This window comes from Anas platyrhynchos, chromosome 3, assembly GCF_047663525.1.
Source record: "Anas platyrhynchos isolate ZD024472 breed Pekin duck chromosome 3, IASCAAS_PekinDuck_T2T, whole genome shotgun sequence".
In the NCBI taxonomy this organism is placed as follows: Eukaryota; Metazoa; Chordata; class Aves; order Anseriformes; family Anatidae; genus Anas; species Anas platyrhynchos.
Window position 1 is genome coordinate 38,196,637 of NC_092589.1, and position 21,691 is coordinate 38,218,327.

The 21,691-nt window shown below is 53.2% G+C and overlaps 1 long non-coding RNA gene and 1 other non-coding gene across 4 annotated transcripts; both read left to right on the forward strand.

Moving 5' to 3' along the window:
- The first annotated feature begins 69 nt into the window (after positions 1 to 69).
- LOC119716379 (uncharacterized) lies at positions 70 to 18,714 on the forward strand. Of its 3 annotated transcripts, none has more exons than XR_011808179.1 (2): positions 70 to 7,996; positions 9,464 to 18,714. It is a non-coding gene; the product is annotated as an uncharacterized lncRNA (long non-coding RNA). The 3 variants fall into 3 exon arrangements; XR_011808180.1 differs by lacking the exon at positions 70 to 7,996 and adding an exon at positions 8,838 to 9,003; XR_005264290.2 differs by lacking the exon at positions 70 to 7,996 and adding an exon at positions 9,038 to 9,233.
- A 1,364-nt stretch (positions 18,715 to 20,078) lies between these two features.
- Positions 20,079 to 20,165, forward strand: TRNASTOP-UCA (transfer RNA opal suppressor (anticodon UCA)). The gene has a single exon. It is a non-coding gene; the product is annotated as a tRNA-Sec (tRNA).
- The last annotated feature ends 1,526 nt before the right edge of the window (positions 20,166 to 21,691 follow it).

Consider the following 21,691-nt stretch of genomic DNA (forward strand, 5'->3'; position numbering starts at 1 on the left):
CAAGCTGTGGAGCAGCACAGGCTGGTGAACAGATCAGCTGCCCCTTCTCAGCCAGCACGCCTGTAACAAGATAAGGAAAGGGCATTTGTAAAGTGCTGGCTGCAGAAAAGAAAAATATCTTCGATTTAGGGGAAAGGGACTCAGGCCAGCTCCGGTTAGCAAAGTGCTCTTCTTGAAAGACTGCAAGAGGCACGGAGTCTGAGCCAGAGAATGACCTCCCTGCCTTTCTGAGCAGTGCCACCTCAGATGCCTGCAGTAGACTAACTCATTTGTAAAACTGTATTTGCTCTCTGAATTCTGCATTCACACTGTGGACATATTTTCAGGTGTTTTTTGTTTTTTTCCCCCCCAGTCACACAAAATTGAACTCACCATCCAACCTCAAGACTCTAAGTCACCATTCATTGTCCTAGGTTCTTCTGTTTCCTTATCGCATGAACACAGGACAACAGGTAACTGCATATACCAGCTCACCAGCCTGGCACCCTGCCTCTGACAGGAGAGAATTAGAGGCCAGAGGAAAGCCGAAATCCTCCATACAGGCATGCAGCAGCACATCTGTTGTGAGGTATGAGTTACTCCTGACCCCTAGCTGATAACTAAGGTACATCCAAAAGCCCGATGACTGAGAATCCATCTCCTCTGAACACAGTACAGGGATCCACTGCTGCAGCCAGCAACAAGCAACTGCAGAGCCCCGAAGTAAAAGAAGCCCCATTGCCACAGCTCTTCCTCCTCATGCAATCCCTGCCCCAAAAACGAGGCTCAACACACGAGCTGGGCGCAGTGGGTTGTGCTGCTGCACCATGCATCAGAAACACACATACGGGCTGCAGAATATTACCAAGGAACTTCTACCCAAGGATAGCAAAATACTTTCCAGGAGCAAGTTTTCTCCTTTTTCCAATGGAGAAAACTAAGACTGGGGAAAATTACTTTCTGAAGGTCACAGTGGAAAGCCGTGGAAGATCCAAGAACACGAGCTGTACCTCCTGGCCCCTGGCTGCATGCTCCCAGACTGCCCCGGCGTGTAACCTAGCCTGTTACCAGATCACACTGCTGGAGCTATGCAAAATTCAGTGGTTTCGCTTCCCAAGCATTTCACGTGATCAGTCTGCTTGGCTTTTTGGTTCCTGTGGGTTTCTCACTCCTGGGGTTTTGATCTGAACACTGGGTTCAAACCAAACCCAAATCTCAAACCCCGTCAGAGAGGCCAAGTTTCCTCTGGTCAGTTGATAAAAACATGAAAAATTCATTGCATAACATTTATGACAAGGCCACACGCCTGCTCCAGCATTGCTCAAAAACCTGTTTAAGTTCCTGGCAGCGAGGCCAGGAGCCAAAGGAAGGTGGGTGGCAAGCTTCCCCTGCAAGAACACATTGCGTTGTGGTGACAGAGAGCAAGAGGGCTGTGGCAGGATCCCGCCTCACTTCCACAAAACCCACGTGTCACTACCTGCTGCTAGCATGGAGAAAACAGTCCTGGAGAACTGCATTAGCTCTTGAGGAGCCACAGCTTCCTCCACCTTCCTCAGAGAGGATCCTGACCAGCAGGGTGGGTGCAGACAGTGCAGTGAGGATTAATTTAACACAGAGATCCCTCCGAGCTGTTTCCCATTGTGCCCAGAGGACAACCCAACACCTCTGCACCCTGTGCTCCCCATTGTGTACCACTCACACCGTGAGATGAGAGATCAGGAGTGTGTGGGTGCAGAAGGCCCCACCAGGTAGACCCGCCCAAGCCTGCTCACGAGGAAAGGGGCACTGATTTTACCCCTGGAAACCACCTGGGGATGATGCCCACCTCGGGCTCCCTTCCTCTGTGCCGCAACAGGAGCGTGCCCCGTCTGGGAAGAGCCTCAAGTGCCATCTATTGGGCATCGGCCCTTATTACACCAGGAGAAGGAGATGGGTGAGCTGTAAGAAAACAAAATCCATCCATCTCCTCTCATTTTGGGTGATGTCCGAGAGGAACAGCAGAGCTGCAGACAGTGCTGGGCACAGAAGGAGCATCCGCTTGCCAAGAGAGAGCAGCAAGGCAGAAGCAAGATGAAAGCTGAGACTGGAGATGTGGGTGCAAAGCTGGGCACGTCTTGAATGGTGCCACCAAGCAGGGCCATCCTCCAGCTGTCTCAGCTGCAGTTCAGCATGTGTTGGTAGAAAGCAGAGAGCCCATAAAAGCCATGAGAGTTGTTTGCAGAACAGTACAACTGAGGAAAGAGGCAGCTGGGGCATTCTGCATGGCAAAGGGCACCGGGCTCTGTCCACGAGCCAGCTGCCAGCCATTCACATTGCTACAGGTGCCCACAGGTGGAAAGAGGCTGCTGTCACCTTAACAGATAGATTTATAGAGAACAGCTAGATTTGACAGAGAAGCGCTGACCATGCCAGCACAGGCCACACAAGTGCAGTAAGAAAAAGATGATCCTCTTAACAGCACTGCTGGGCAGCCCCATACCTGTTATAATCAATCCCCTTGGTGCCTGCTCTCACCCCACAAATGATTAGGGCCAATTGGAAAGTCAGCATGTGGCTAAGACACTGAGAACCAGGGAGAGACAGCATTGCCATCACACTTTACACCACGCTTCTTTAGCTGGTGCTGCCAACATTTGTTCCTCTGCAAAAGGGGACCCCAAAGGGACCCCATGAGACCCACGGGGCTGTGGGGTGCATGGGAGCACTTCCAGGGCAGCTGGAAGCTCCAGGACAGCAGGGCAGCCTGGCTCCTTGAAAAGCAAGCAAAAAGGAATGATGACTTCTGGCTAAATGGTCTCTGACCTCCTCTGCTCCAAATACGCTCACTGCAACTGCCTGATGCCTGTTTCTTCTCAAACACCTCAATGGTAGCAATCCCCAGCTGGGATCGCACAGCAGTCCTGAGCCCTGCTGTGCAGCCAGTCTAGAGATACATGGACCATCCACTCTGTGCATCCCACCCCCCAGAGAGGGCCAGCCTACTCATCAGCTGCCTCAGACTCAAAGTCCTTAGGTCAAAGACAAGAAACCTCAAACTACAGAAGGGCAGCATCAGAGAGAAGAGACCCAGGCTCCTGCAGAAGAAAGAGCACTAGGAAACAAGCACTCACTCTCTGCAGAAGGGTAAAATATTATTATGGTTGCTAGTTTGATGGGGGAAAATTCCTGTCTGGAACTTCCCGGCTGCCCAGACAGCCTCTGGGCTCATACCAAGTGTATAAACAAGACAGCTTTTGACATCAAAGAGGGTTCCCACTTCCTCTAGCTGGGCACCCCATCTAAATCTGCTTTTATGAGCATTTTCAGTACTTCCAAGGAAAGTGGGAAAAAAAGCCATGTTCATATTCACTGGGGAAAGAAATTCCAGGAAGAATTTCCAGAAGGAGCAAGTCTGATCCTGCTGCCTTGCAGTTCATCCCTGGCATGAGCAGGGTGCCTCGGTGCGAACAGCCTGGCTGCACTCATGCTCTGACCTGGCTGAGCCAGCCTGGGGGGCTCCTGGCCACAGTGCCTCATGCAGGCCTGGCCAGAGCTCTCAAATTTCCATAAGAAAATACCAGCTGGACACCAGTGATGCCTCACAGAACTGCCAGGACTGCCCAGCAGCCTCACATACCCCACCTCCAGCTCTTCAGTCAGGGGACAACAGTTCTGTGTCCACTGAAGCCATTGGGCAAACCTGTGCTGTGGAGATGCTCTTAGTGCGACAGGGAAGGCTGGGGAGAGACACACGAGTACTGCCTGAGACCTCTGCAGCAGTAAAAATATAGCAGAGTCCTCAGAGGAAGGCTCGGAAGTAAAACACACGGCCCTTAAAATAGCTGGAGAAACAAAGAGTGCTCTCATGACTCAGGGTCTGTGGCCACAAACCAGCCAGAAGCCAGCAGAAGGGGTCCGAGCACCCAGTCAAATGGCACTTGGAGGAGGAGAACAAGACGACCTGTCCTCAGAAGCCTCTGCCCCAAAGGCTTAGATCACTAAACCTGCCAAGGAAGACTTCTCTAACAAGAATAAGTCACAAGCCTGTCATTTGTCCTCTGCTTTCTGAACTCTGACAGCACGCTGCATCTGTGCATTCCCCTGGCTCTTCTAAAAGCCAGGGCCAAATGCTGAAACCTTTATCGGTTTCTTACAACTATGGACAGTTACTGGCAAGCTCTCCACCAGAAATCCCAGTTGGAACAGTTCTGCAGGCAGCGTGGCTATATAAACAAGGATGAAAACGGCCTTGGGAAGGAGGAAATGAGTTCGGGATCAGAAACAGCAAGCTCTGCATGCAAGCACGCTAGCACTAAAATTAGTAGGAAAAGGGGGCAGGAGAAGGGATGGGAGCGGAATAATGTCACGGACATTTTACCACACACTCCTCCCTGACGTCCCTTTGCTTCTAGGGTAAAACCTCTGAGCTAGGAGGCACTGTCAGAGCAGAGGCAGGGGCTGGCTGGCTCCTGTCCTATAAACCTGACCCACGGAGGGTCCCCGGCTGGGAGAAACCCAGTGAGAAGCCGTGCAGGCTTCATCTTGCCTGTGTTACACACGAGCCGTCCCCAGAGGGCACAATAGACCACGACTTGGCCTCTACAGCAGCTCAGCCCTTCCCAGCCAGGCCTGGCGGGTGGGTGAGGCGCTTGGGGGTTTTCCCAGCTCTGAGTTCCCGTGGGCTGATGGCAGGAACTGGGATTGCCACAGAGCAGCTCGGAGCCGCTTCGGGCTGACGAGCACATACGCAAGCACCTAGCAGGAAGCTGCGCCTTGCTAGCCAAAGGTCTGGGTGGCTCCCAGGCAGGCAGCCAGGGGCACGATCCCAAGCTCCACATGCTCCCTCCTCAGCGCTTACAGCCCGGGATTGTGTCCCTAAATCCCACCCAGGGCTGCCTTCTCGTTGCCCAGCACTGTGTGAGGGGCACTGCACTTGTCACAGCCCGCCACCAGGGTCCTGGCCCTCCAGAGGTATGGAAGCAGGGCCTCTACCCAGCCTGACTGCACTCGGGTGAGGCAACGCAGAAATAAATTGTCTTAGCTTCCACACCACGGCCAGCATTGCTAGATTTATTCAGTGATAGTTTTCTGGAGTTTGTTTCTGAAAAACTTTTACTACTCAGCTGTGTCCTAGGTCCCTGGTAGGCGAGCAATGAGCCCAGACACAGAGCAATCAGCTCCCCCAGGTGAGCCTGCTCACACCTCACATAGGAGCACATGCAGCAGGTGCGTGGGAGACCCTCATAGGTGTGGAGCAAAGAACAAGAACAATAGCAAATCATCACCACAGCACCAGAGCCATCCCAATGCGTACACGCACATTGCTGCGGGCGGGACAGACAGACAGATACCCAAGTCATACATCACGTAGTGCAGTGGTGGTCCCACCAGACTCACACAGGTAACAAGATACTCATTATGTCAGTGCTCATCACCAAGCCCTGGCCTACGTATTCTGATGCTAATGTGGTGTCTGTGTTGATAGAAATGAAGCTCAGGCTATAGTAAGAGTCAGAGGTTAACAGCCTGAAAGAGGTAAAGAATGGAGCTATGATTAGACCAGACAGATGGGTCAGGTGACTTGGAGCACTGTAATTCTCATCCTCACCAAAGAAATTATGTTCCTGCACATAAACGTAGGTTTGCAGCTGTCAGACACCTTTCTGTGCCACTCACACAGTGAACATTCAACAGCACCGTTCCCAAGAGACGTTACACCACCAGGACCGGTACAACTGAACACACTTGCAGTGGTGTTCCTCTGCAAAATCTATCCAGTGCTTCCATGATTTCATATAGCAAAATTAGCGTAATCTTACAATCTCCAGGTTTAACCTGAAGGCAAAGAGAGCTCTTTTCTACACAGCCTGGTGAAAATTAGGCAGCCTTTGAAAAATTGCTGTTTCATATTTTTTTTTTATTTTTCCCCTCTTATGTTTTGGGTACCTTTGTTCCTAAAAATATAACAAAAATGTTAATTAAACAGAGTTCACTGTTGTTATATGCCACTGTCACGATGGCAGTGATGATACAACGGTGTAATTACAACACACTTTACTTTAGGAAAGTAAAATTTTTACTTTAGGAAAAAAAAACCTCTAAAAGCTCATTATCACCAGGAGTCCACGCTTTTTAGCTAAGGTGGCAGAAGAGTTAAAGAACCAAGGCCCATGTCCACAAAAAAACACAATGCTCCATAAAATGGATCTCAGGAGAAATCAAGCATCTATGTCCAGGCATGCAACCCTTAAACCCCTGCCTAATCCCTTGGGCTCCCAGACTACGTCTATACCAGTAAATTAAACGTGCCTAGGACTGTTCTCTGGCACTGAGGCCCCTGGCACAGGATGGCTTGCACCCATAACATTAAACTCTTTAATCCTTCGAGCAAGACAGTCTGATCCAAAGGGGTTATTGGGAACAGCCCCTGGCCCACGCTGACTCCCTGAGCCATGCCTGGGAATTGTCTGGAAGAGTGTGAACTGGCACGGGCCAAACCCATGGCAAGAATAAATTAACAGGAATCAGCTCATAGCTTCATAGGCAATGGAGATATAGCACCCCTGAACACTTGCTGGCATCCATGTGTCCAGAATCTGTATCACATACAGTATCGATGTGTACACTTATATACTATCTGTATATACTTCTGTAGAATTTTATGTACTTATATCAGGAAAAAGTATCAAGTTTGGCCTGTGTAGGAAGGATTTCTTGGCAGGAGCGTGGTGGATAGGCGTTCACGCTGCTGGCTGACTACTGATCAGCAGTCCCGGCTTCCAAGCGCCTTCATCCCTCCCTTCCGCATTAACCTCGAGTTTCTGCCTTCCCAGGCAATTTTCCCCTGAATCACTGAAAACCTGGGGGTCAATTTTCACAACTGGGTTGCGCGTGGTTCCTCCAAGCTCAGAGGTGTTTGGAGAGCCACTTTTATTGAGATTTGTGTCAATCTCCCTAACCCAAAGCGGCTGCGGGTGGGCACGGGGCTCCCCTCACAAACCCGCCCCCCCCCCCAAAGCCACCCGGGCTCCCGGCAGGGGGCAGCAGCGGCTCGCAGCAGCGCCCGCCCGGGCCCGCGCAACGGCTCTAACGGCCGTAACGGCCGCCGGGGCGAGGCTGCCCGCCCTGAGGCGGCTCGGCGGGGCGAGGGGCAGGGATGAGGGGACGCCACAAACACACACACAGGGCGCTGTCACCCCCAGCAGGGACACCCCAAAGGAGCCCGCAGCTCCCCCGAAACGCCACCACATCGCCGGGCGGCGGTGCAGCCCGTTTCTCGTCAGGAGTTGGGACACCGGGGCCGCTCGCAAGCCCCTGCCAAGAGTTTTCCCATTGTCAGGGCTCGCCGAGTGCCTGCCCCTTCCAACCCCGCTGGGTTACGGGAAGCGCCGCAGCCGGCACTCGGCAGTGTCCCCAGGCCACCTAGGGCAGAGTGGGATTCTTCCAGGAAAGGCACGTTAAGACCCATTGCACACCACAGAGACAATTCCGACTCCTGTTTTGCAGTTTGCAGCTGTTTCCCTTACTGAAAAGGGGTGATCGCATATTTTTGACAGCATAAGCTAGTAGAGAGAAAAAAAAAGCTGTGACACTGTTATCCAAACTCCAGGGCACAGCCTGGTCTGTGGTGACAGAGTTAACCCACAAGCAGATGGACAGGTCACCTGCACAGTGCCACCGCCTCCTCCAAACCCTAGGAAACTTGATGGGGGCAAACAACCAGGGAAACACGCTGTCTAAGGCTCAGAACAAGGCCACAAGAACAAAAAAATGGAGTTACAGGATGAGCTTTTACTTCCCAAACCCTCAGTCACATTTCTGAACCCCTGAGCCTCATTGTTTTCAATACAGCAGCAAGCATCTTAGCACCTGCACAGGGGCTGGATCATCATGAGGAAGGTCACCATGTAGGCACACATTTTAATTATAGATGCTTAAAACAACAATCGGATCTTTTTATGATCATGACCTCAAGTAAAATCAGAGTGCTGATTAACTGGAGGAGGAGAACACACCACTAATGAAGGTGATGAAAGGGGTGGACCGTGAGGTTCATGTTCTCCTTCTTAAGGCTGGTTTATGCTGCAGTTTTGAAAAAGCTAATTAGCTTTTAAGTACTCTAGCTCCCCAAGCTGCAAAAGGGAGAGAATTGCCTTTTGCACAGCAGCAAATGTGAAATTTATTTAAATAAATAGCACTGGCAAGGCTCGTGGAAATTGTCAGATAAAATTTGTCACCTAAGAACAGAGTACAAAGTAAATACAGCCGATAGCTTTATCGTGAGGGGAAATAGCAAATATCTTTGTCTTCATGACGCTGAGAAATATGAAGAATGAACAGATCCTTTTCACATTATTCCTTGCATTCACTTGCTGAAACACTCCTTATTAGATGTTTAATTTGCTACTGAATAGGACTCAAAAGAGCCAAAGTGCTATTTTCCTAGCACATCAAACACAACCCCACAGAGAGCGAAACGCAAACAGAGAAACAACCAGAAGCTTTCTTGTACCATCAAAGATGTAGGAAAAGAAGCAAGGAAAGGTGGCAAACCACAAAGCTTGCCCAACAGAGAGGCCAGGAGAGGGGAGAGAAGCATCAAAAGCAGCCACAGGCATATAGGAGGAAAGCTCTAGTGAGTGGGAGGAAAGCAACGCGTAATACAAAAATAAAGCCCCCAGCCCATTTGGGCACACTCAGATTAAAGGGCAGGGGCCAACCAAACCAGCAACTATCTGGGAGCTCTTCCCTGGGGAGCAAGGCACCAGGCATGTAATAAAACAGCTTCAGGCACTTCTGTTCACACCCACTCACTTTACTACTCGCTCTTCAGGTGACTGGAGTCTTCCCCCCGGGATGGCTTTCCCCAGCAACCTTACCTGAATCCTTAAAAACAGGGCTGCCTCATTCTGCCTGCGGAAACAGCAAAGGACTGCACCCACCACACCACCCCTGCCTGCTCCAGCAGAACTGCTAAACTATGAAATTTGGTGGAGCAACTTCTTAAAGACTTCCTTATCACAGGGGTTTTTAATCAAATCCCAGGTGCTCAGACTACAAACCCCGACCTGACCTAAAACATGACCATCAGAAAGTGATGCGGGCCAGCTGTGCTCTGTAATCACAACGGTGACAGCACACAGCAAGCCAGCTCTGAGTGAGACTGTGGTGGTGCACAAACAGGAGCTTCTCCTGGCTCAGAGCTTCACTGGAGAAAGCCAGTCCCTTGCTTTCCTAGATCGGAGAGGCCTGGCTCAATTCCAGAGAGATTAAAGGTGCTGAGCTGAGAGGGAGGGGAGGATCAGATCCTGTCATTAATGAAGGACTGGTCGCAAGCCTGCGGAAGGAGTCTATTCCATTACTAGGATATCTCCCTTCCCTCTGGGAAGCGTTGGCCTGGAGGAAGGGTCTGAGTTCCGCGTAATTCTTCAGGCAGGTCGTTAGGCAGGAGACTGGTGGAGGAAGCAATTTCTTCAACCTTTTCTTCCTGCTCCTGTTTCCGCAGGCTTCTTGCACCGTGGAACAGAGGTGTTACCTGCGTGCAACCCTCACTGACTGCCAAGTGTTGGGAAACCTGTGACTTCAGAACTGGTACGAAAAGGCCACTGAGCTGCTAAAATCCCACAGCATCCGAGCCTCAGCAGCCAGATTCCTCCCTGCACCTCCTTCCCCTGCCACAACAAAAAGTGAGCAGCCCCGAAGCCGATGCTTGCAATGCGGAGCAGTTGAAATTGCACAGGGCCTACTTCCAAGCCTGTCATTGTGCAAGTCTGGGAAAGGCACCAATTCTTCCCATGTCCCCGACCCGCCCCCCAGGTGAAACAAAACACCCACCAAGCAGCAGGCTGGCTTGTCTGAAGGAATTAATAGCTATCAAATGATTTTGGTTCCACATGGTCTGTCAAAGCCATTATTGGGAGTTTGACACTGGTTATCACCCGCTCCTCCAGAAAGAAAGGGTAAAGAGAGGCAACACCAGGCAACTGCAGCATGACCTAGCCTCGGAGAAGGATTTGACATCGTGCAGATATTTAACAGCAACATTTATCCAGCAGGACTGACGTTCACTAGACTGGAACCAGGCAATCTGGTGTCTTGTAGTCGCCCTCTTAGCTCCTAAGGCTCAGAGCCCCGAAAGATTTAAGCATCTAAAAAATGTCAGCTGCCTGAAACCTAACTACCTTTGAAGAGCAGGGCCTCAGGGTAAGCCTGCTAACCAGCAGAGCCCAACCTTATGCCACGGGGAATGCCAGCCCTGATGTCTCACCTGATACCTGGGGGGAAGCAGCCGAGGATCCGGAGCCCACCTGGTTAATGAAAGCAGCATAGTATCTTGCTCCTTAATAGGGAGGTGTAATCAATGTTAATCTTTTGGGTGTGCTACTAAATACCCAAAGGGGATGTTTGTTTTGCAATTTCCCTCTTCCTTAATGGCAGCTTTTCCCTGCCCTGCACAATCAGTCACCCTGCAGTTCACAGCTATAAATATTTTTGCTTGCTTGATAGCTGCAGTCTGTCAGTGTCTTCCAGCTTGAGCTTCACCTCATCCATTATCCAGGGCTGCCTTGTGACAGAGCTCCCGAGCTGACCTTCTCCTGTTACGGTGCGCGGGCTGTTGGCATTGTGCAGGCTTCCCTCCACGCTCTGGATGCCAAGCTGATCCACACCAGGCACCTGAGGAAGCAGCATCAAAGGAGAGCAAGCTCCTGCCTTGGGCAACTCGGAGGAGATGCGAGCTGTTTGCCTGAACCACCGAGACAGCAGAGATGTCCATCTCGGAGGAAGATGGATGAGACAAGGAGACAGGGCAGGCTGAGGAGGGGCACAGAGCAGGAAAAGGACAGGGGGGTGGTCATGAGAAGGGAGGGCAGAAGCATGGGGTGGGGGAGAAGTGAAGCAACACAAGCAGTGGGGGAGAGGCGTGGTGTCTAGGGAGGAATAGGTTTGAAATAAAGGAGCAGGGTGCCTGACGGTGGGCATGGCTTAAGGTCAGGGACGAAGGCTAGCTGAGGTGAGGAGACAGCGTACGTGGAAGAGTGGAGATTAAATGGAATAAGATGAACACAGCTGTGGGTATGGATGGAGAAATCTAACTGCAGATACACTGACTTCCAGCTATGGAAGCAGTTTTGGAGTTGCTATATGGTGGACTTAGCAAGGGCCCAAAAAAATCCAACCCCCTTGATTGGGGGCTCAAGAAATGTCTTAACGTGATGTCTGTGACTGCAGAGGATTAATCCTCATCACACAGAGATTCTTCTCAGGCATAAAGCTTGGGAGGCTCGGGGATAGCTGGCGAGTAAGCAGCAGAAGAAGATAGTGTTAGGATTTATGGGGAGAAAGGAGCAGAAAGGGTCTGCAGAGAATAAGAATGGATTAAAGGAAGAGGACTTTTGTGCTAGCATTGTTCCTGGCTTCTTGGGCAGCTGTGTGCAAGTGCCCTAGATGAAGCTGGCTTTGCTGCAGGCTTTCCAGCTAATGTCATTTTAATTTCTGACATGTCACTAATGGAGAAATATTTAACATGTATTTATTCAACATCACTAAAAATACCCCGGCAGTCATGGGGGAAGGAGGATAGGGCTGATCAATGGGGGGAGGCGGGGAGAGGACTCTTCTGTAGGGACTCGGATGTGGTGCTTGCAAATGGGGTTTGGAAAGCATCTCTCCCAGAAACCTTTGCCGTGAAAACCTGCTGTCAAACGTCACACCGGATCGGGGAGGGAAGTAGCTCTGTACCTGGCAGATTCTCATTAGGAACAAATACTGTTTCCCTGGTAATGAAGGAAAGGCTTAATCCATTTTCATTCCAGGTGTGTTCAGTATGCTCAGCGGGGTGAGTCCCTTCGCCACTGTTAATGCTCGCTGTGTTCGCAGCGAGAGGTCACCCGGCAGGTCTCGGTGTGTTTCACCACGTCTGCAGGAAGCAGGGGGCAGTGGGTCAGCTTGGAGACAGCTGGGGATGTCACGCTCTTCCCCCTTCTCCGGCGTGGTGCAAAGCCACGTTACTGGCTCCTGTCTCATGCTCCTCCCTCATCTCTGCACGGGGAGCCTTAGACCTACGAGGAGGGGTGGCTGCATCTCGCCCCATGTCTGGGCAGTGCTGGGAAGAGGATTTAATCCTTCCCGGGCCAGCAGTGACCGTGAGGTCCTGACTCCTCCAGCCACTGACTGGACTTTTGGTCAGTAAATCACAATCCTCAACAGAGCTGCCTGCAGTGTGCAGCTCTGTCCCTGGGCTTGCTCATTAGAGATGGGCTCGCATGAAACGCTAAGACTCGAGCCTCCATAAGCACCAACGGAGTTCGGATCCAGATGAGACAGTGCTTGGATGCTTCGGTGATTGGCACCTTAGAAATTACACAGATAGACGGAGCACTCTGGAAATTGATGGGACTTTGCAGCTTTGGCTCTTCTCTGCTAGTTATAATTATTTAAGATGAAGTTTCACATCGCATTCAAACTCCTGTGCAGATAGCAGCGGCAGAGAACAAGGGATCTCAGCCACCTAGGAGAGGATTATGTGGATATGACAACGTTCAAACCCACTGGGCTCTGCCACGCTGCATTATTTAAGCCCAGGAACCAAATTTAGTAACCAGCCCCTGAGGCACTGAGCGAAAAACAGCTTCCAGAGCTCCCTTCCCTCACAGCCCTCTTGGCTTCCTCCCTTAAAGGAGCCATCCTTCAAGGCTTTTTCCTCCCTCTTCCCAGCTCTGTCCCTCTTCCCTCTGTCCCAGCTCTGGGCCTTCGGGATGCAGGGCACGGTGGCTGCAGCTGTACAGGGAAGCACGAGCCCGGGTGCTGAGGGCGTTAGCGCTGCCCACTCTGCCCACACCACGAGAAGCGTTCCAGGCTCTCACCTTCCTGGGAGCTTGGCAGCTCCAGCATGTGCCTGCTGGTAAAGTATGTGGGGAGAAGCACTTCTGGACACACCGACAGGCTCGGGCTTGTGCCTGGCTAAGCTCGCTCCTCGCCTGTGCTTGGTGACCAGGCGCCAAGCCACAGCAGGCCCTCACCTCCCTGGTAGGACAGGAGCGCCCACGTCCCCGTACGTGACCCAGCTCCCCAAATCTGTGGGAAGGAGAGGTGGGACGAGGCGAATATTTAACCAGCACCGTGTCAAGTGCAAACACACGTCCGCCGTGCTGCTTGATCATCGTGGGGCATTGATCTCCTACAGGCGTTCGAGGCAGCGTTACTCCCCGTGGATTCTGGCAGGGCTGGCTCGGGACAGCCAGCGCTTCCCTCAGAGGTCATTGCAGTAAAAGCCAAGCTGGGCCTCAGGGAGCCACAAAATAGCGCTGAGACCTGCCGGTGCTGCAGGTGACTCCCGACACCGCGGTTATTAACTGCAAGGCGTGCCCTCTCCCGGGCGGCGATCGGACGCCACAGCCTCTTAAAACTGTCTGCCGCCGTCGTCTCTTAGATCCCTCCCTGGCCTCCAGCCCAATGCCCTGGAGGCAGCGAGATGGAGCTTGCTGTTTACAAACACAGCCTTTTAAAACCTTGTGCGGAATGAGAAAAAGGAGCAAACCCCGCTGAAGTGCCCTGGGAGGAGCAGATCTAATCACAGCGCGCTGGAACATCTTCCCCAGCCTCTCCTGGCCTGGGCGAGCCACGGCTGAGCTGCCGGGGTGAGGAGCAGTGGCCGGCGAAGGCAAATGGTGAAGGAAAGAGAGGCTTTGGGGCTGCGTGGATGTAGCAGCCAGCCCACAGGATGGTGCCGGCAAGCGGGCGAAGCTCAGCATGAGCCAACCTCATCCCGTCAGCTCTCGCCTCATCTGCACAGGCCAAGGGGCCGAGGGGCTGTGCCTGCGAGGACAGCGGCAGCAGCTTGGGTCCCTGGGGAGCCGTCCTCATCCCACACGGCTCCCCCGGGGCGCTGCCAGCTGCTGGGCGTGCCGCCCCAGCACGGGGGATGTTCTGTGAAGGCCCTTTACTAGAATCCTTCCTGAGGTCTCGTCTCCAGGGGGGGGAAATTCCCCAGCCCCGCTGTTGTGGGATACGCTATTCTGCAAGAACTTTTAAAATAGCTGCCCATGGGGACGTGGCAGGCTGGAAAAAGAAACAAAAAACACTCATTTTATTCTGCTGTGATCACTCCGTTTTGTGAGCCGGGCCCTTTGCCCTCCCTCCCTCCCTTCCACTGGAAATTGGCGCTTTGCAGGCGAGGGTTTGAGGGCCGTGGTGGCCTGGCTGTGCGGGCTGCAGCCCTCTCCTCGCTGCTTCCAGTCGAGCACTGTGCCGTGCAGACGTGCAGAGCTCGCGTGTGTCTCTCTCTTGGGATGGGACGCGGCTCCTCAGCCCTCCCGAGGGAGCTGCGTGGAAGCCAAGCTGTGAAAGCACAAACTTTTGCCTGCTGGGAGCACGGCAAAGCCTGGCAGGCACGCGCAGCAGCACCGAGAGCACCTCGCAGGAAGGGCAAGGCGTGAGGCTGTTGGTGTGAAGCTGGCTTGCCTTGGGGCTAGCAGCCTGCTGGCCACCAGGAGCAGGCTCAGGAGAGACACCACAAGCAGGGGCTGAGCTCTGCCCTGAATCCCCTGCCCCACGAGGCAGGTGCTGCTGGTGCGAAACCTTTCCCATCAGATGAGCACCGGGCCGAAGCCGTGGCTCATCAGTGGATTCTCTCCCCTGCAGCTCTCATTTCTGAGAGATGATGATGTATTTCTTTTTGTTTCTTTTTTTCCGGGCAGTCAAGAACTAACCTCCGGGATCCGGCTGCTTACGAGGCACGGAGAGAGTTTCTAAAAGACGGTGATAAAGAGTACGTGGGTGCCGGGGGAGGAGGAAGGCGGGGAGGGGGAGAGGAGGGATACGTATGTCACAGCTTACCTCAGAGCCAGAATTAGAAGCCGGGTTTAAAAAAAAAATAAAATAAAATCACAGCAGGAAATAATGTGTGGCTTAAAATAGCAACATCAAATGGGAGCGAGAATGGGGAGTGGGTGGCATTTGAGGTTGCTGCTCTGTTCCTCCCTCAATGGCAGGGTGATTAATATGTCTACGCTCCTTGTGTTTATGTAACAAAGGGCACCAAAGGCCAGAGCTGCATTTTCACTAGCACTGCAGGGGAGTCTGTGAATCTGTTCTTCCACCCGTAGCATCAAGTGGGAGGCTCTGCACTTGCACTTCCTGCCCCAGAAACAAACAGAAAAAAACTCATCCACGCCGCAGCGGGGCACACGCAGTCACGTTTCCGTGGCTGGGCAGGGTGCAGAGGAGACCCTTCGAGGCTTTGAAGGTTCGCCCGCCCCTCGCTGCTCCCCACAGCCCACAGAGAAAGGTGGGAGGGTGTGTGAAGAGAGCCCAGGGGTGCAGGAGGCTCAACCCACTTGGGACACAGGCACCTGCCAAAATCCCTGCTTGGAGGCGCACAGCACAAGGGCAGATCCACCGCGTGCTAAAAACCTGCTGCCCAGAGCTGATTCTCTGACTCTCTGACACCAGCGAGTGTCCGGGACGTCGGTCGGGGTGTGCTGCTGTCGGGGTTAGGGGAATCGGGCCCAGCTGTGAGGCCGCTCTCCCCGCAGGCAGGCAGGCAGGCAGGCAGGGCGGCACGCGGTGTTTGAACACGGCTCGCTGGTGGCTGCAGGCAGGGAGCGCTCCCAGCCACTCCACCAACGTGCACGATATCCTGCCAGTCAGCTCCAGCCGTGGTAAATATCTCCACCGTGCTTTCCCTCCAAGCAAACAGAGTACCTGCGTGGAAGAAATTCCTCAAGACGCTTCCTGTCTGGAGCCCAAGCTTGCCAGGGACCGAATTTCCTGTGAGGCTGGAGCTGGGAATGCAAAGCAAAGAAGCGAACAAGAAAATGCGGTGATACACACTTGGACCCGCTCTACAAAGATCCTCCTCAGCAAGCACGTTTCCCCCCTGTTCAAATAAAAAGAAAGCAGCCGGATTTCCAAATAACGGCGGGGCTATTTTTCTTTAGTAATCCTTATTTTTACCCCACTGCTCCTCTTTCTGCCTGTTTTTCTTTTTCTTTTTTTTCCAGCTGCGATTCTGTGCCTTACACATCCTGAAAATGAAAGGGGTTGTTTTTGCCAACAGCAAAGTGCTACGCGTCCTTTCAACCATCTGGAAATAGATTTTTTTATTCTTCCCCTCTCCCAGCCGCACGCGCACGTGCACGCACACAGCCGAGCCTTTGTCTCTCGGAAACCATTTCCCGCACCAGAGCCGAGGGGCGTGAAAAGAATTCAGTGCACCAGTCGCACAGGCGTTGCAGGGCCAGGGCTGAACAAATATGGGGCTTCCTGGGGACTTGTTCTGACCCAAACTGCCACCTCATGGGTCGGTGGATGGAGATCAGGAGAGGGAAAGACTCTCCGTGGATCCTGCCTAACACTGCGAGATGATCAGTGCGTCCATGTCCGTAACGGGAGCTGATGTCCAGAGAGGAAAGAAGTAATCCGAAGTGAACATTACCACGATAGCTCTGTGCTGAGACTAATAGAGTCAAGCAGGACAGTCTGGGAGCCAGAGACAAGACTTGATCATCTCGTGCCCAGAGGCACACGTTAAGTGAGCCATATCACCACGCTCTCCAGATGACTGCAGGTCTGCAAGAGGAGACAAAGGAGATCCAGAGCCGTACCGACTGGTACAAACACGCTTGCGGTGTCCAGCTGAGAATGAGTAACGGCTGCTTGCTCATCGCCCTGATTTCTGTCACTACTGGTGTTTCTGAATGCTGAAGTGTCCCGGCGCTGTGACTCAGGGCTGTGACTCACAGGCTGTGTCTCTACCACATGGAATCACTCGCTTGCTCTCTCAGATGAGATTGCAGAAATCACAGATCATCTTGGGTCTCCTGCAGTGGTGAGGCTGAACAATATAGGGAGATATTTACAAACACGTTCGGGAAAGATTCATCCTTTCTCCACTGACTGTCTGTCAAGGATTCATGTTAGAGATCAGTTTCACACCCACATCCAAAAAAAAAAGAGACAAAAAGCACAAGTTTTTTTCCTTACAGAGACATTTAATTCCTCTACACCCAGAGCTCTAGGAAATCTGGACTAGATATCGTGCTATGGTAGCACTCGGCCTGTCGCCTCCCTGGCTTTTACCAGTCCCCTCGTTAGCACTGAGGTGCCCCCAGCAGGACAACGCGCTCCTTTTTTCCCCTGATCACCTCCTCCTCGCCGTGCCAGGCTGCAGTGGACCCCTGAGAGGACCCCAGCTGCTCCCGAGGCGCCCCCACAGTGGCAAGACCTGTGTTGCCTGCCTCCAACGCAGCAACTTTCCCCTCTACAGGCTGCTTGGGCACCCGGCCCCGTGTTCAGGTCCCACATCCAGCGGGTGCACATCCTCTGTTGGTACAGGTGCAGCCAGCACGGGCGCTGCTCCCTCGGGAGGTGAGGCTTTGGGGCGAGAGGTGCAAAGCCCCGAGTGATCTCACCGGCGGGGAACCTCCCGCGCTGACAAGAGGGGGTTGCTGACACTCGCCAGCCTGCCCCTCGGCTGGCAGCGGGGTTTGTGTTGGCCAAGCAGTGTTTCTGTTGGCACGGACTCCCTCCCTGCATTGATGAAGTCAAGCCTGTTTTACTTTTTGTAGGGGCAAACCTCCCCGCAGCAAGGTGTTTTGCTGGTGTGAGGATGTGGCAAGGAATCGCTCCCGTGGCTCACAGCGCTTACAGCCGGCCCGGATCCTTCTCCCAAGCCCGTGGCAGTCTCGCCGAGAGCTTTCTGTTTGCCGAGACAGGGCGAGTGCTCTTGTGAGCCTGAACGAATGCAGACAAACTGCGAGAGCCGTAATAGGAAAGCAAACACAATGCTCCCAGCACAGGGACTCCCGGCTGATAGGAAGTGACTTCAGCTCGCCAATTCCTCTATTCCCGTAACTCTCGGCGGCCTTGCCAACAATCCTTATCGTCCTTGCTGAGAAAGGAGTGCCTTTGCTAACTGATTACATCCTCTGTTCCTGACTGTGGTCAGCCGGTTGCTGCATGCCAGAAGCAGCTGGCATGATTGATAGATAAGCACATGTCTCCGTGCGTTTTCCTCTGTCTGCTGTAACCACATCCAGCTCGGCAGCAGCTCTGGAAAGGAGCGAAACAACGCGGAGCGGCTTTGTCACCGACACTAGCTTTCTAGAGCGGTTTCGTCACCCATACCAGTTTTCTAGAAACACTAACCCAGCAAATCTCTACTTCTTTTCAGCCTTCCCTGCAGGATGGTCACAGCCACCCTGACCACCAGTGAGCCCTGGAGACGAGGCAGGACCAAGAGGTGCGGGGCTCCAAGGGACCCCGAGATGCCACCTCCAAGACACTGCCCTGCGCTGAGGCCGCGTTGGGTCCAGCAGCGTGCCGTAACACTAGCCAAAAAACCTCCCTAAACCAGAGCCTGTCCAGATCGAGGATGGGTGCCGCTGCTGTGGAATTTCAGCTGGTTTGGTCGAAGCTCTGTGCACCCTGCCCGACTTCAGCATTTTTTGTTAGCTGGAGGTATTCTTCGAATGCAGTGGCACAGTTCAGGGAAGTAACAAAATGCTTCAGGATCACCTCTGCTCCAAGCACGTCGGCCTCTTTTAAGCAGCACATCATGACACGAGGCATCTCGTGCCACGTTCCTCTTCACTTTGAGTCACCGGAGTGACATCAGAGAAGGAGTCAGCCCGGCTTGCTCAGTGACTAGAAGGTGGCCAGTCATAATTATTTTTTTCTGTACTAGTTCCTGGAATCTGCTGTAAGCTCACGCAGTGAAGTGGGCAGCATCTCCCTTGACCTTTCTGGGACTGAGATGACTTGTTGCTTTTCGAAGGCTTCTGAGAAGCTCCCCCCAGCCCCTGTCCCTCCGTCCCCTGAGCTGCATCTGCAGCGCCCAACCACAGCCCCTGCGGAGGGCAGCGCGGTGACGACGCTGTGCTCTTAATTTGTTCCAGCCTGTTTCACGCTGACATTTTAGCACTGACGTCACCAGCTGCTGAAATTTCATTGCTGCTGCTAAGAATAACAGCCCTCCGCGCCCCCCACCTTGCGCCAAATAATTATTTATTAATGCAGCGGGGATCCAGGCTCAGCTCTCCTGACACAGATCGGGGTCTGGTGGTTAGAGGAAGGAAGAACAAAGAGCCAAAGACGTTTGCATGTTCCGTCAGGCTGGGACAAAAGGGGTGGGGGGAAGGCAAAACAAGAGCATGTTTTTAAAAGGTAAGAGCCCTTCAAAAGCCTAATGGGAAAAGCTCAGACTGGTTTGTTTTAAGCCTTCCTGATGGGATAGTCTTAGGCACTATGCATTGCTTCAAGAGCCTAGGCTGCCGTCCACCCCAGAGGTTACACACAAAGCCCTTTCCAAATTCTCCAAGGCTTTGTACCTTGAATATTTACTTGTAGCGGTGCAGCCTGGGCACCAAACCCTGCCCCGTCTGAATTCCCCATTGACTTTGGGGCCTGAACCAAAATCCCATTGATTTCCATGGGAGGATTCCCATTAACTGGAGCGGGCGTTGAGTCAAGCCTCCATTGGCAGTGCTTTGCACCCATTTGGCATAGCGCAGTTGCCTGCATAAGGGGGAGAATGAGGCCCAAAGACACTGCGAAACGCCTTAATTAAGCATTAAAGAGGAGAGGGAGAGAGCTTTGCCATCGTTAGGCTGATGAACTGAGCCTGCTCCGCACTTCTGGTGGCGAAGGGGCAAGATTCTCGGACGCTTGGTCTGAGGATGAAGCCGGGGGCTTGGAGGGCTTCCACACAGCGGTGTTTGAAGGGGCTGACCCCAAGCTGGAGCTGACCCCAAGCTGAGGTGGCCGCACGAAGCCGGGCAGCGCCCCCCCCCCCCCCCGGGGCTCCCCGTCCCTCACAGCCGCCCCTCAGCGCCGCTCGGCCCCGCCCCTTCTGGGAAGCGCCGCTCCCGCCGCGCGGAGCAGCCAATCGGCGGCCGGAGATTTGCATATCGCGCGCGGGAGCTGCCGGGCGCTGCCCCGCGGGAATTGCGCTCTGGGGCCGGGGCTGGGCCGGGTGGGTGCAGGGGGTTGGGGCAGGGCTCGGCACGGCTGGGCTCGGAACAGCTCAGCACAGGCTGGCACGGCCCGGCACTGCTCGCCCTGACCTTACTGGAAGAGCTGCTCCTGCCTTTATATGTCCCAGCCGCTGCAGCTTGCTAATTGCCCGGATGACCCTCAGTGGTCTGGGGTGCAGGCTTCAAACCTGTAGCTGTCTAGCGACAGAGTGGTTCAATTCCACCTTTCGGGCGAGGGGTTGGGCTTCACGTCCCGTATTTTGTACCCTGGGCTGATGGGAAAAAGAGAGACCCCTTTCCCTTTCCCAGAGTAAACCATGCCCCTGGGGGGCTCCATTCAGACACCCACCCTAATCAAGATTTCCTCTTATACTGCTTTTCCCCAAGCCCTGCTCTCTGTTTTGGACCATCCCCTGAGAGAAGACCATGCTCAGCACAGCTGAAGCCAGCAGTCTCCCAAGGGTGCCCGGGTGACAACACAGCTTTTAATTAGGTTCTACTAAGCAGATCTCTTTAAACGGTGCCACACACCCTACAAGAACAGAAAAGAAGTAAATAACAGAAGCTATTCTCTAGATCCGCTCCATATTGACTGTAACCCATCTCCCGCCCACGCTACAACAAAGATGCTTCACTTCAGCAGCAAGCATGGGTGCTAATAATGTCACCCAGCCCCATGAAAAATAAAGGTTAGTGTGAAGCTAGGAAACATATTCTTCAAGCAGAAGGCATTTATTCTGTGATATCCTATCGCAACAACTCCAACAGATGCTTCGCAGAGCCTCCGGTTAGGATGAGACCCCAAAGCAACCCCACCCCAGGGGATGGCGAGGATTCAAAGCGTGTTTCCTCCTCGTCCCCCGGTCCCACAGGCAGGACGGGGGCTCGGACGGAAGAAACGCAACACTAATCGTCAGCTCTCTGGCATTCCTGGGAGCATTCGGGGCCGGGAAGCGTCATCCGGAGTTAAGTAGGGAAGCACCTCTGAGGACCTAAGCCGGGATGACTGTGCTTCCTTTGCACGAAATGACTCACCCCAGCTGAAAGCCGGGGAGGAGAAGGGAAGGGTGCGAAGGGCCCCGCTGCCACTCCTGCTTTGGCTGCGATTGCGTCCAACCTGCCTGGCACCCGAGGCAAGCAGGAGCCAGCGGCCGTGGTGAGCACACGGGCTGGTGATGGGCAATCGGGTAAAAATAACTAAATAAAATCAAACAAATTAAAAAAATTATAAATAAAATAAATAATATAAAGCAAAATCAAACAAAATAAAACAAGACAAAGCATAACAAAACCAACCCAAACCAAATAAAACGATGCCACCCCCCAGCACCCCGCGTGCCACATGCCTGCTGTCTTTGCGGCCTCGCAGGAGATGCGCAGCCGGGAGCGCCGCGGGCCCCAGCTGGCTCCGTGCTCCCGGCCGCCTCCTCTGCCCGTAACAAACTTTCTGTGAGGAATTTCGCCTCAGAAACTGGTGCCCGCGCTGCAGTTTGGCTGGGGGCTCTGGTTGGCGGGGGGCAGCGGGCAGGGGGGGTTGGAAAGGCCTCAGCCCAGTAGTGGGCAGCTGAGAACATTAAAGTTAGATGCCAGTTACCCAGCAGAACATAATACGGCCCTTTCATGTGGTGTTTATAACTGAACATGCTGTTTTGTGTTGGCCTATTTTTTTTTTTTCTTCCAAGAAGTAGTTTTGGATTAAATTATGACAATTACATTCTTATAGTCACCCCCCCTCCAGCCCCCACCCGCGCCCTGCGTGC